This window comes from Polypterus senegalus, chromosome 17 (assembly GCF_016835505.1).
Source record: "Polypterus senegalus isolate Bchr_013 chromosome 17, ASM1683550v1, whole genome shotgun sequence".
In the NCBI taxonomy this organism is placed as follows: domain Eukaryota; kingdom Metazoa; phylum Chordata; class Cladistia; order Polypteriformes; family Polypteridae; genus Polypterus; species Polypterus senegalus.
This window is the reverse complement of record NC_053170.1, coordinates 78,200,532-78,213,486: the sequence shown is the minus strand read 5'-3', so window position 1 is coordinate 78,213,486 and position 12,955 is coordinate 78,200,532. Positions and strand designations below refer to the sequence as shown.

Genomic DNA, 12,955 nt, shown 5'->3' with positions numbered 1-12,955 from the left:
CAATCTGACAGTTGTTCTACAATTAGTTGATGGACAGATACTGATATGTTATTTAATTTCTACTTTGTTTTTGATATATTTGAACAAATCTGTATCCTTATATATTTCTTTAATTAAGGAGGGATATAACCTTTACCGAGTGGTATAATCTTGTCTTGTATCTTGCCTTTTAGTTTGTACTATTCTGTTGTATTTCTGAGGTGGTAATGTTAAATTAACCTTCTATCTCTGTGAAGAGGATTACTTATGCTCTGTTTTGTGTACTGTATTTACCCCAGTTTTTGGCATGCTCAACTTACCTGGGAGGGGTTCTCTCTCTGAATTGCCTTCCCAAAGATTTCTTCCAATTTTCTTCCCTACAAGGGTTTTTCTTGTTTTTCTTCAAGAGTTAAGGCTGGAGGGCTGTCAAAAAACAGGGCCTGTTAAAGCCCATTGAGGCATTGCTTGTGTGATTTTGGGCTATACAAACAAGAAATTGTTGTTGTAATATGGGTGTTCACGCAATATAATGAGTGCAATAAACAATATTATCGTATATAGTCGTATATAACAGTTGTCAGTGTCAGTAACCTCTTACCTGCTTTAACTATTATAATTGTTGATGCCGTTACATTGCATTGGCATTCTGGTGTTGTGGCACACGTTATATCATTGAATGTTTTCGTTTTTGTAAAAGAAAATCATGTGAGTTTTTAAAATTTTTAGTTTATTGCTATATGTAATAATTTAAATATATTTTTACTTTATTTGTACTGGAGCTGCAGTCACTAGACTAGGACTGTTTTTGTGTTTCATATTCTAGTGACTTAATGAATTCACAGTCACTGCTGTTTTAAATGCATTTTAATGGCATACAGGAGTATTTCTCCATTTCAGAGTACCTAGAATACTTTGGCAAAGGATTGATTAATAAGTTTAAGCACAATCCTGTTTTACACAGGTCAGGTACTTGTTGATGGTTGCCATATGTGAGGTGAGTACACATTCATGAACTGTAGTGGTCTACATTTCATAAACAGGCCTTATCTAGCCAAGTGAAGGTCACCCCATCCATTGTTAAGATTCCTTCTGTATTTTAATTCCCTGTGACAGTGCAAGCCAGCCCCACCCTTCTGGGTCCTTTTGGGGAGCCACTTGAGCTCGGTATACTGATAACATACCAGCGGATGAGGTCACACACAAAACCGGGCAAAGGGGTATGTGCAAAAGTGCCTTGGTGTTTTTATTAAAAACAAATCAAGTGCCCAAATAGCTCATTCCAAAAAAAGTTCAATAAAAAATCCAAAGAAAGAAGGGGTTCAGTGGAAGTTAAAAATCAAATTTTCTTTAGAAACAAGGTTAATACAAGCAGGAAACAGTCTGCTAAAATTCACTCGAAAACCTTTTAAAGCAGACATTTCTCTGGCTAAATTGTGTCGTGCTAGCAGGCTTTCCAAAGAAGCCATGCAATCAATGTGACTCAGTGCTTAGCAAAGTTCACCAAATATAAGATGAAAATTCAATCCATTCTGAGTTTCTGTAATTGGATATTGAGTTCAGATTTCTGAGTAAACATTTCCTTTTTATTCTTTATGATAAAACATTTACCATATTTCTTGTATTTTAACATCCATATTTCTAACCTCTTCCCATGGGCTCACCACCTATGGGAAGGGCCAAGGAGGTCGGGTGCAGTGTAAGTTGGGTGGAGGCCGAAGGCGGAGACCTTGGTGGTCCGATCCTCGGCTACAGAAGCTGGCTCTTGGGACGTGGAATGTCACCTCTCTGAAGGGGAAGGAGTCTGAGCTAGTGCGCGAGGTTGAGAGGTTCTGGCTAGATATAGTCAGACTCACCTCGACGCACAGCTTGGACTCTGGAACCAATCTCCTTGAGAGGGGCTGGACTCTCTACCACACTGGAGTTGCCCCAGTGAGAGGCGCCGAGCAGGTGTGGGAATACTTATTGCCCCCCGATTTGGAACCTGTTCATTGGGGTTTACCCTGGTGGATGAGAGGGTAGCCTCCCTCCACCTTCAGGTGGGGGGACGGGTCCTAACTGTTGTTTGCGCGTATGTGCTGAACAGCAGTTTGGAGTACCCACCCTTTTTAGAGTCCCTGGAGGGGGTGCTAGAGGGCATACCTTCTGGAGACTCCCTTGTTCTACTGGGAGACTTCAATGCTCACGTGGGCAATGACCGTGAGACCTAGAAGAGCGTGATTGGGAGGAATAGCCCCCCTGATCTGAACCCGAGCGGTGTTTTGTTATTGGACTTCTGTGCTAGTCATGGATTGTCCATAACGAACAACATGTTCAAGCATAGGGTTGTTCATATGTGCACTTGGCGCCAGGACACCCTAGGCCTCTGTTCGATGATCAGCTTTGTGGTCGTGTCATCGGACCTGCTGCCACATGTCTTGGACACTCAGGTGAAGAGAGGGGCAGAGCTGTCAACTGATCACCACCTGGTGGTGAGTAGGCTTTGATGGTGGGGGAGGATGCTGGTCAGGCCTGGTAGGCCCAAACGTGTTGTGAGGGTCTGCTGGGAAAGTCTGGCAGAGTCCCCTGTCAGAAGTAGCTTCAACTCCGGCAGAACTTCGACCACATCCCGAGGGAGGTGGAGGACATTGAGTCTGAATGAGCCATGTTCCGTGCCTCTATTGTTGAGGCGGCTGACTGGACCTGTGGCCGTAAAGTGGTCAATCCCTGTTGTGGCGGCAATCCCAGAACCCGTTGGTGGACACCGCCGGTGAGGGATGTTGTCAAGCTGAAGATGGAGTCCTACAGGACCCTTTTGTCCTGTGGGACTCTGGAGGCAGCTGATAGGTACCGGCAGGCCAAGTGGAATGCGGCTTCGGTGGTTGCTGAGGCAAACACTCAGGCGTGAGAGGAGTTTAGGGAGGCCATGGAGAACAACTTTCGGATGGCTTCGAGGAGATTCTGGTCCACCATCCGGCGTCTCATGGTGTAAGCCTCATGGTGTGTGAGGCTAAGGATCTGCGCTGGTATCCCGAAGGTTGCTGGTTCGAATCCCCATCACTACCAAAAGAGATCCTACTCTGCTGGGCTCTTGAACAAGGCCCTTAACCTTTAATTGCTCCAGGGGCTCTGTACAATGGCTGACCCTGCGCTCTGACCCCAAGAGGTATTTGAAAAAAACAAGTAATTTCTTTTGGGATTAATAAAGTTTAAAAAACAAAATAAAAAATAAAATGAATAATGAGCTTTGCAACAGAAGAGACAGGCAGACACACACATAGAGAACTGCAGTTATTAGGCTTCACATGTTTAAAAAGTGCCTCTGCCTGCTACAATTTCCTTCTGTCATTTTAACTATTGCATCCATATATGACATAACAGCAGAAAATAGACTTTATGCTTTGTGGTCCATGGATTTACGTGTTAAAACGCTGCAGCTATTTTTTCATGGTGTGTTTGCATATAGACAGTAATTTTAAATTTCTTTAGTTATTCATTTAAACGTGCAGTCAGAAGGTGGATGTTGTGCACCTCCATCTGTGCATCTACTACTGATGTTTTGGCAGATTTGTTGATTTGGGTATTTTGAGTACTGAACTCTGTATCTCCTGTCGCTTTTCATTATTAGGTAGTTTTTTTGACAGTGCGGCACATCATTTGCTTGAAAGGCATATTTTGCATTTCATATTTTTTTAATATAGTTACCAATTCTTTCAAACTTAAATCGACTAGTACACTATTGTCAGAACACTGAATAGCAGAGAGCACACATAGCATCTGCAACAACATATTGTTCATGTTTACCATTTGTCCATGAATACTATCGAATACCAGTGTATAATCTAATACTACACAAAGGTGATGTTTGTTTTTAAAATACGCAATGTGTTCTCTACACATGCAACACACATTTGTATGTCTAACAGAGTTACACTTAGTATGATTTTTTAGAGGCAAAGTAAAAATAAGCAAATATGTAGTTAATTCGGATTAGGGTTTGGATTATTTTCAGAACTATATTTGATGAGATATTATCACTGATTTCAAAGATTAAAACACTAAGAGAAAGACAGTTACTTTAACAATAAAAAGTTTTAGAATGTGAGAAAACAGCTTCAGACTTTTTTTTTAACGATTCATTTACTCTACCAACAATCATTCAAAAAGTTATTTGCATTTATTGACCTGAACCAAGAGGTTTGTTGATTAGCATATTTTGCATTAGTGTATGTTTAGATGTTTGTTTTTTTGTTGTCTTTGTATTATTATTTTTCGTATTGTTATGTTAATTCTGCCAATGGAATTTCTTAGTTAATTTTGTACTGTGTCTTTAAATGTAACTTTATTCCACATTCTTTGTGGGTGGAGCTCTAAGCCACAATACTTCCTCACTGAAAGACTCTGAAGTGGTAACCATTTGTCATTTGTTGGAGTGTTTTGAACATTGCTTTCTTTAGACGTATTGTTTTCAAAATAATTTATTGCTTGTTTTCTAGGATTATGATTACTGCAATACTGCTAGAATTATTACAAGACCAAGAGGGTACTAACACATAATTCCAGTTAAGCCCTTACATTGGCTTGCAGTTAAGTCTAGGGCAGTTTTCAAAATTCTTCTTTTAACATATAAAGCCTTAAGTGACCAAGGACCTACTTACTCATGTGAACTTAATCATTACTTACAAATCAAAGTACACATTATATTCTGTCCCCAAACGCCATATTAGTGAGGCTTCTCTCCCAAGACCAAATCTGTACGGAGTGTGCGTCACCCAACTGGTTGTAGTGAACGTGGACAGATAGTTTACTCACCAAGAAGTCAAGGCTGAGAGTCTGTATACTTTAATGTAGATTTCTTGACATAAGTAATACAAGTATTAGGACGTAAAACCATTGATAACTTGAAGGTAAAAGAACGATAATTTCCTTAACCTAAATACAATATGGTGGGAACTAAAGTAAAAATAAAAGCAGCGCCAATAGCAAAAGGGAGCTAGGGACATACCAAATGTATTAATTAAATGGGGGTGGAGGTAAGAACGTACCAATCAGTTTAATAACAATATTAACACGGGCTGCTGTAGCAGCACACTCCCCGTCTGGTATCGTCAGATAGCACCATTAATTTTGAATATTAACATTACAAGAACAGCCACAATCAACAATAAACCTTAAATGAGTTCTCAGATTCAATAGTCACAAGTAAAACCTTTATAACTGAAGATGGTAGATCTAGATTGGTGTGACCTCTGAAGGTTCACGGTACATCAGCCATGGTGGGACTAAATTGGTCTTTGTGACGAAGTAACAGGACAACTTCGGTGACTGGTCTGAAGAAGGTCTTGACAGTCCCATCCCTGGCAGTCTTTACTTCAACCTTGCGGACCCTTCCGTCATCACTGGGCATGGTCTTTACAATGAGACCCATGGGCCAATCGATCCGATGAGCTTCTTGAAGGTTAGGTATTTGTACTTGCCATCTTCTGCGGTCTTGTAAAAGGTTCAGATACTCTTTTCTCCATCTTTTCCAGAAGCAATTGGCAAGGTGTTGTACACGTCTCCACTGGTTTTTGTGAAGGACGTGGCTGTCAAAGACTCCATGTGGAGTTGGAATAATCCCAATTTTCTGTGTCAAAAGGGCAGCTGGTGTTAGAATACCGGGAGACTCTGGATCTGAAGAAATTGGGCTTAAAGGTCTTGAATTAATTATTGCTGTCACTTCAACAAGGAAAGTAGTTAACACTTTGTGAGTCAAGTGAGAAGGGTACACATCAATTAACATGGAATCCAGTATCTGTCTTGCCATTCCAATCATCCTTTCCCAAGCTCCACCCATATGTGAGGAATGTGGTGGATTAAACTTCCATTCACAACCCTGACTGCGCAAGTGGTTTGCGATACGCTTGGAGCGTGGTTCGCACAGAGGTAACTTTGGGATGAATTTCAGAATCATTATCTGGATCTATGAGATGATAGGTACTGGAAGGTATTGCAGGAGGCCTACATAGCAGAAACTCTGGTCCTGAGAACCAGGAAGACTTGGCGAGAAGAGCAGCTGGGACTGATCTCGTAGCAATGTCTGCAGGGTTCATGTCAGACGGAATATACTGCCATTGTTCTGGTTTGCTGGTCTTCCTTAAACTCTGTAGGCAACATACACATAAAATCTCTTGGTGCGGTTATATATGTAACCCAGCACGACCTTACTGTCTGTATAAAATTTGATAACATCAATTTTAGTGTCCATTTCATTCAATAGGAAGTCGGCCATTTCTACAGCTAATGTCGCAGCACACAATTCAAGTCTGGGGATGCTATGTGCAGGTCTTGGAGCCAGTTTGGCCCTTGCCAGCAGAAACCCTACATGGGTTTGTCCTTCAGGATCAGTTGCCCTAAGGTAGGCCACTGTAGCTATGGCTTCTGTGGATGCATCTGAAAAGACATGGATTTCTCTATTTTGACATGTTGTCAGTGAAGCAGAGAAATAACGTGGGATGTGAAGCTGTTCTAAAGCCTTTAGGGATTCCTTCCACATCTCCCATTTTGGCCTTAGGTTCAATGGTAATGGTGCATCCCCATCTCTCTCGCCGTCAGTGAGCTGCCGAAGTATTGCCCTTCCCTGAATGGTCACAGAAATCACAAAACCTAGGGGGTCATACAGGCTGTTTACTACAGACAGGATTCCACGTCTGGTAAATGGCCTTTCGGTTTGTGAAACTTGGAAAGTAAAAGTGTCAGAAGTCACTTCCCAGTGTAGGCCAAGACTTCATTGGATAGGTGGTACATCCACTCTTAGGTCTAAGTCCTTCAAATCCTTTGCATAGTCATCAGGGTGGAAGGCCTTCATCACATTGTTGCTATTGGATGTTATCTTATGAAGCCTAAGGTTGGCCTGAGATAAGAGCAGTTTGGTTCTCTTGACCAAATCGATAGCTTCTTCGGCTGTTGGCAAGGATTTAAATCCATCATCTACATAGAAGTCTCTTTCTACAAACTCTCGGGCATCTGAGCCATATTCTTCCTCTCCTTCTCTAGCTGTTCTTCTAAGCCCATATGTTGCTATTGCTGGGGATGTGCTGTTTCCAAAAACATGGACTCTCATACGGTAGTCTATGATTTCATCACTGATGTCATTGTTACGGTGCCAGAGAAACCTGAGGTAGTTTTGATGATCTTTCTTAACGATGAAACAATGGAACATCTGTTGGATGTCAGCTGTCACCGCAATAGGTTCCTTCCTGAACCGTGTAAGCGTTCCAATAAGGTTGTTAGTTAGGTTCGGACCTGTTAAAAGTACGTTGTTGAGAGATACGCCTCTGTACTGTGCACTTGAATCAAAGACTACTCTAATTTGTCCTGGCTTGAGAGGATGGTATATGCCAAAGGATGGAAGATACCAGCATTCTTCACCTTCCTTCAATGGTGGAGCTGGTTCGGCATGATTGTTGTCCATTATTTTCTGCATGAATGTTATGAAATGCTCTTTCATCTCTGGTCGGTTCTTCAGTGTTCTCTTAAGTGAAGCAAATCTTGATACCGCTTGCTCATGATTATTGGGAAGAATGGGCCTTGGATTGTGGAAGGGTAATGGAGCTACCTAACTGTTAGAACTATGTTTACAGAATTCCTGGTCCATAATTTTGATTAACTCCTTATCTTCAACAGAAGGAGCTACCTTGTTGTCGTCGCTGGTGGTCTGGAAAACTGTATGACCAAGATAGTCTTCAGGCATAACCATACCAAGCTCTTGTATGTTATCAAATACCTGTGGGTGCAGATTAGGTTCTCTCTTTCACAAAATAGTGGCATGGGCATTGTCTGAAGTAAGAGACACGCCCCTTTCCAATCACACTTGTCTTATAAGAATGGATGCTGCAAGGTCTGCGTGTTTTATTTATGCAGACATCTCCCACAATGACCCAACCTAAATCAAGTCTCTGGGCAAAAGGGGCATCATTTGGGCCATTACACTGTTGACGTACCTTATGGACTCTTAGAATGTCTCTGCCCAGCAAAAACAAGATGTTAGCATTCTTGTCAAGAGGTGGGACATAGTTGGCTATATGCTTCAGGTGAGGATGGCACTGTGCTACTTCAGGCATGGGGATCTCCTCCCTGTCACTTGGTAAATGGTCACATTTAATCAGCGTAGGGAGTGGAAACTGTGCGTTCCCTCGCACCGCTTCCACAATAAAACCATCTGCTCTTCTTCCTGTAGCATTCACTAGGCCTGCACATGTGCCTAGGGTATAGGGTGAAGAGTTCCCCTTTAGATTGAACAGGTCAAAGAACTCTGGATTTGCAAGTGAACGATTGCTCTGTTCGTCTAAAATAGCATACATTTTAATGGCCTTCTCTGGTTGTTCCTTGTGGAATACCTTTACAAGGCATATTTTGGCACAGGATCTTCCACAAAGTCCTTCTCCACATACTTCAGTACATTTAGATGATACTGGCCTTGGCATTTGTTCGGAGCTCTCCCCGCCATGCCTGGAGAAGGGGATAGAGTCCTCTTGGAAATCTGAATGGAGCACAGTAATATGCTGGTCGCTGCCACACTCAGAGCATTGAATAGTGGCCTTACATTCTCTGGCAAAGTGCTCCATTGAAGCACAACACCTGTAGCAGATTTCATGCCTTCGAAGAAATTCCCTGCGCTCTTGCATGGGCTTCTCTCTGAAAGCACGACACTTCTTTAGAGGGTGCGGTTTTTTATGTATTGGGCAGTAATGGTTGGAATCATCAGTTTTCTCTTCTGTCACATCCTTACTGGCAGTTGATGTGTTGTCTGAGATTCCAGTTTTACGAACGGAAATAGTGCTCCTTAGGTCCTTATGTCTAGCACTCAAGTTCTCATACCTTGCTGTTGTTGAGCTTGAAACGTGTGCTTCCTTCATTGAGAAGCTTGGATCATTTTTGGATTTGGCAATCTGTCTAACAAATTCTGAGAAAAAGGAGAAAGGTAGAAAGGATACTTGATGCTGCTGCTTGTACTTGGAACCCGCCAAAGTCCACTTCTCTTGAAGATGGTATGGCAGTTTTGCCACCAAGGGGTTAACACCATGAGCAGTATCTAAATAACTGAGACCAGGTACATGTGGATCTGTTTTAGCAATTTCAAGTTTAAGAAGAAGGTCACTAAGTTCCAAAAGCTTGCGGTCATCCTTGTTGGACAGTTTAGGAAAGTCCTGTAGTTTTTTGAATAAGGAAAGCTCAATGACTTCAGGGATTCCATATGTTTGATTTAGTCTCTCCCAGACAAGGGTGAGGCTTGTGGATGGACTGTTTATATGGACATTTTTAAGTCTTTTGGCATATTCTGTCGATTGCGGCCCAAGCCATCACACCAGTAGATCTAGTTCTTCCATAGGTGAGATGTCTAAGTCGTGGATTGCTGTCTTAAATGTGGATCTCCAGCTGCTATAGTTTTCTGGGAGGTCATTGAACCTTGTGAGACCAGTATTGATGAGTTCTCGGTGCATCATGTACCTTGCAAAGTCCGATATTTCAGCTCTTTCTGATTTCATGCCCATAGATATTCCTTGCGGATTACTGTAGCTGATGGCATCTGGGTCATGCTTAGGTACTAGTGGGGTAAATGGAGATGCAGATGGATTCAGCTCAGGTTGTCCAAAGCCTGGGTGTCTTACGACATGACTCATTAAAGAAAACTGAGTTTCTGGAAGCATATAGCATTTTCTGGGAGGTTTAACGAAATTCTGATTATCTATATCTGGGAAAGGTCTTGGCAGTGCATCAGTAGGTGGTATGAGTTTTGAATACTTGCAGGGATTCATGGTACTCACAATGGGGTGTGGATTAGAGTGGTCTTCCCTACTGGGTGGTGTGGCATCTTCTGGCAGGTTATGTGCTGGGGTATTGTATATAAAGCTTTCTATTGTGGACTTAAAGGCATTGTCAGTATTCTGATCTAAGACAAACTGGGAAGTTCGTTTTACGGGATCTTCTGTGGTGGTCAACCTGAGAAGATGGTTGACTTCGTCCTCTTCCTCTACGGCCTCTTCCAAAATACTCAATTTGGCCAAAGCTGCTGCTTCCTCTCGATGCGTTTGGAGGACTTCTACCTCTGCTTGCATGCGAGCTGCTTCTGCCTTAAGGGCTGCTTCCTTTTTAATAAAAGTAGTCTGAATCTTAGCTGCCTCTGCTTCTGCACGGGTTAAAACCAGTTGGTTGCTTAAGTCTGATCTCTGGGAATTTGATTGTAGAGATCTAAATGATTTTCTAGAGTGCCTAGATGAGACAGAATATCAGGATGCAGTATCATTAAACTGCCTTATCCTATTTTTTAACCTTGACTTGACTTCAAGAAATGTGATGTGCCTTTGCTGATCAAGGAGAGTAATGCTATTTAACTCCTGTAATGCTTCTTCCATGTTTATATTTGACATAAAGGCATAATACTTCTCAAAATGTCTTTTATAGTTCTCATAGGTATGTTTAAGTCTTGCAAACAAAGTCCTTTAATTGATCTGGACTGTCACTGGCATCATCAGCAATGGCAATGCAATGAATAGTTTTGCTCCATAAATCTAAAAGTCTGTTTGACATTTCTATCCATTGACTTTCAAACCCTTCTCTGATTTTAAAGACGGCTTAACTGTGCGTTTAGGTCGAGCAGACAGTTCACCTTCCATCCCAATCTCATCTTCAGGTGGGAGTAATTCACCTTTTGCTCCAATTCTAGTGAATGCGCTGATTCCTGCTGAGACATATTGCGATGAGGAGTGCTGGGCGGGGCCGAGCCGAGAGCGAGCACGCAGGGGTCACGGAAAGTTCAGCAAAACAGCGGCGCAGCGGTGTCGGCGCGAAAGTTCCAGCTCCTTCGCTACGCAGTGAGTCAATAAACGATGATATTTGTACAGAGCTCTTAAACTGCATGGAAAATGAAAGTAAAATTACTAAGTAAACTGAACAAAGACAAAAAACAGCAAAATAGTCTCCATCTGAGCTGTCCTTGACTAGTAGCGTTTAAAGGGTTCAGCGTTTTAGGTATAACGATGACAAGTACTTAAGGAACAGTTCTTTGCTTAGCCCCGGGCTTGACACGATCAGGCATTAGAAATCCGTCCTTTAACTATTCTGTCCCCGAACGCCGTATTAGTGAGGCTTCTCTCCCAAGACCAAATCTGTACGGAGTGTGCGTCGCCCAACTGGTTGTAGTGAACGTGGACAGATAGTTTACTCACCAAGAAGTCAAGGCTGAGAGTCCTTATACTTTAATGTAGACTTTTGCCATAAGTAATACAAGTATTAGGACGTAAAACCATTGATAACTTTAAGGTAAAAGGACAATAATTTCCTTAACCTAAATACAATATGGTGGTAACTAGCGATGGGCCGTTCGATACTCAAGTTTCGACACTGTGTCGAGCTATCGAAGCACCGCTTCAAAGCTTGCTTCAAATGCGCCCGTCACGTGATTTTGAGCACGCTAGCGTAATGACGTCATTGATATCTGCGCAGTCAACAGTCGGTCTGGTTAGTAACTAGTCTGCTGAAGTGCTTTGGCTCAAAGCGTAAAAGCGGTTGTCTGTGCTATATTGATAAAATACGCTAACCCGAGTTCAAATCATATTGGGGCTCACATATGTTGAAATAAGAATTTTGTATAAAACAGTTAAGTAGTACTTGTCTGAAAGTTAACAAATATATTTTGGAGACATTATGAACGATTTACATGGAGCACCTTTTTCCTCGGTGTGGAATCGTGTCCACCAAGAATCTGTAACAAATCGATGAGCATATTTTGCGTAAGGTAGCACGTATTACAGTATAACAATCCAGAATCTATTCTACCCCATGTCGATCATATCACAGAGGCTAAGAAATGCTTCACTAAAGCCGATGTGGTCATTACACCAGTATATTTCTCCAGTTTTGATGTCACTACACTGGTTGCCTGTGTCATTCAGGATTGACTTTAAAATACTGCTTATGGTTTATAAAGCCTTAAGTAATCTCACTCCATCTTATATATCGGAATGCCTGACGCGTTATATTCCAAATCGTAACCTTAGATCTTCAAATGAGTGTCTCCTTATAATTCCAAAAGCTAAACTTAAAAGAAGTGGTTAGGCGGCCTTCTGCTGTTATGCACCCAAAATCTGGAATAGCCTGCCAATAGGAATTCGCCAGGCAAATACAGTAGAGCACTTTAAAACACTGCTGAAAACACATTACTTTAACATGGCCTTTTTATAACTTCAGTTTAACTTAATACTGATACTCTGTATGTTCAATTCTTCATAATAATTATTCACAGTGGCTCCAAAATCCATACTGACCCCTACTCTCTCTTCTGTTTCTTTTTCCGGTTTCTTTGTGGTGGCGGCCTGCGCCACCACCACCTACTCAAAGCATCATGATGCACCAACATTGATGGACTGAAAGCCAGAAGTCTACGTGACCATCATCATCAGGTCCTTCCATGAAAACCCTAAATACAAAGAGGACTGTTTGACTTATGTTAGGTAGATTGCCCAGAGGGGACTGGGCAGTCTCTTGGTCTGGAACCCCTACAGATTTTATTTTTTTCTCCAGCCTTTGGAGTTTTTTTTTTGTTTTTTCTGTCCACCCTGGCCATCGGACCTTACTCTTATTCTATGTTAATTAATGTTGACTTATGTTTATCTTTTATTGTGTCTTCTATTTCTCTATTCATTTTGTAAAGCACTTTGAGCTACATTTTTTTGTATGAATATGTGCTATATAAATAAATGTTGATTGATTGATTGATATGCGCAAGACATTCCTTATTAAACGTTTTTACTATTCAGTGATTCCCAGATCTGTTGCTGATTGGTATTATTGATTTCCAAAAAGCAATGTGAGTAAAAGCGTGTTCTGCATAACTAATCACAACTGTCTTTAAAACAGAATCGGCGCCATCAACAGTGTCTTCTGCAATTTTAGGAAAGCCTCGGGATTTCTGCGTTAATGAGACACAAAAGTTGTAAAGAAACTTTGCGAATTCATCCAG

At 41.7% G+C, this 12,955-nt stretch overlaps 1 long non-coding RNA gene across 2 annotated transcripts in view; it reads left to right on the top strand.

The window, feature by feature from the left end:
• The window catches only part of LOC120517605, a 32,409-nt gene extending 20,036 nt beyond the window's left edge, over positions 1 to 12,373 (top strand). Inside the window, exons 3-4 of one of the 2 annotated variants that reach the window (XR_005631064.1) lie at positions 10,661 to 10,808; positions 12,334 to 12,373. This is a non-coding gene — a long non-coding RNA (uncharacterized LOC120517605). Of the gene's footprint in view, positions 1 to 10,660; positions 11,512 to 12,333 lie in introns of those variants that run through there. The other variant, XR_005631063.1, reaches the window with a different exon arrangement.
• The last annotated feature ends 582 nt before the right edge of the window (positions 12,374 to 12,955 follow it).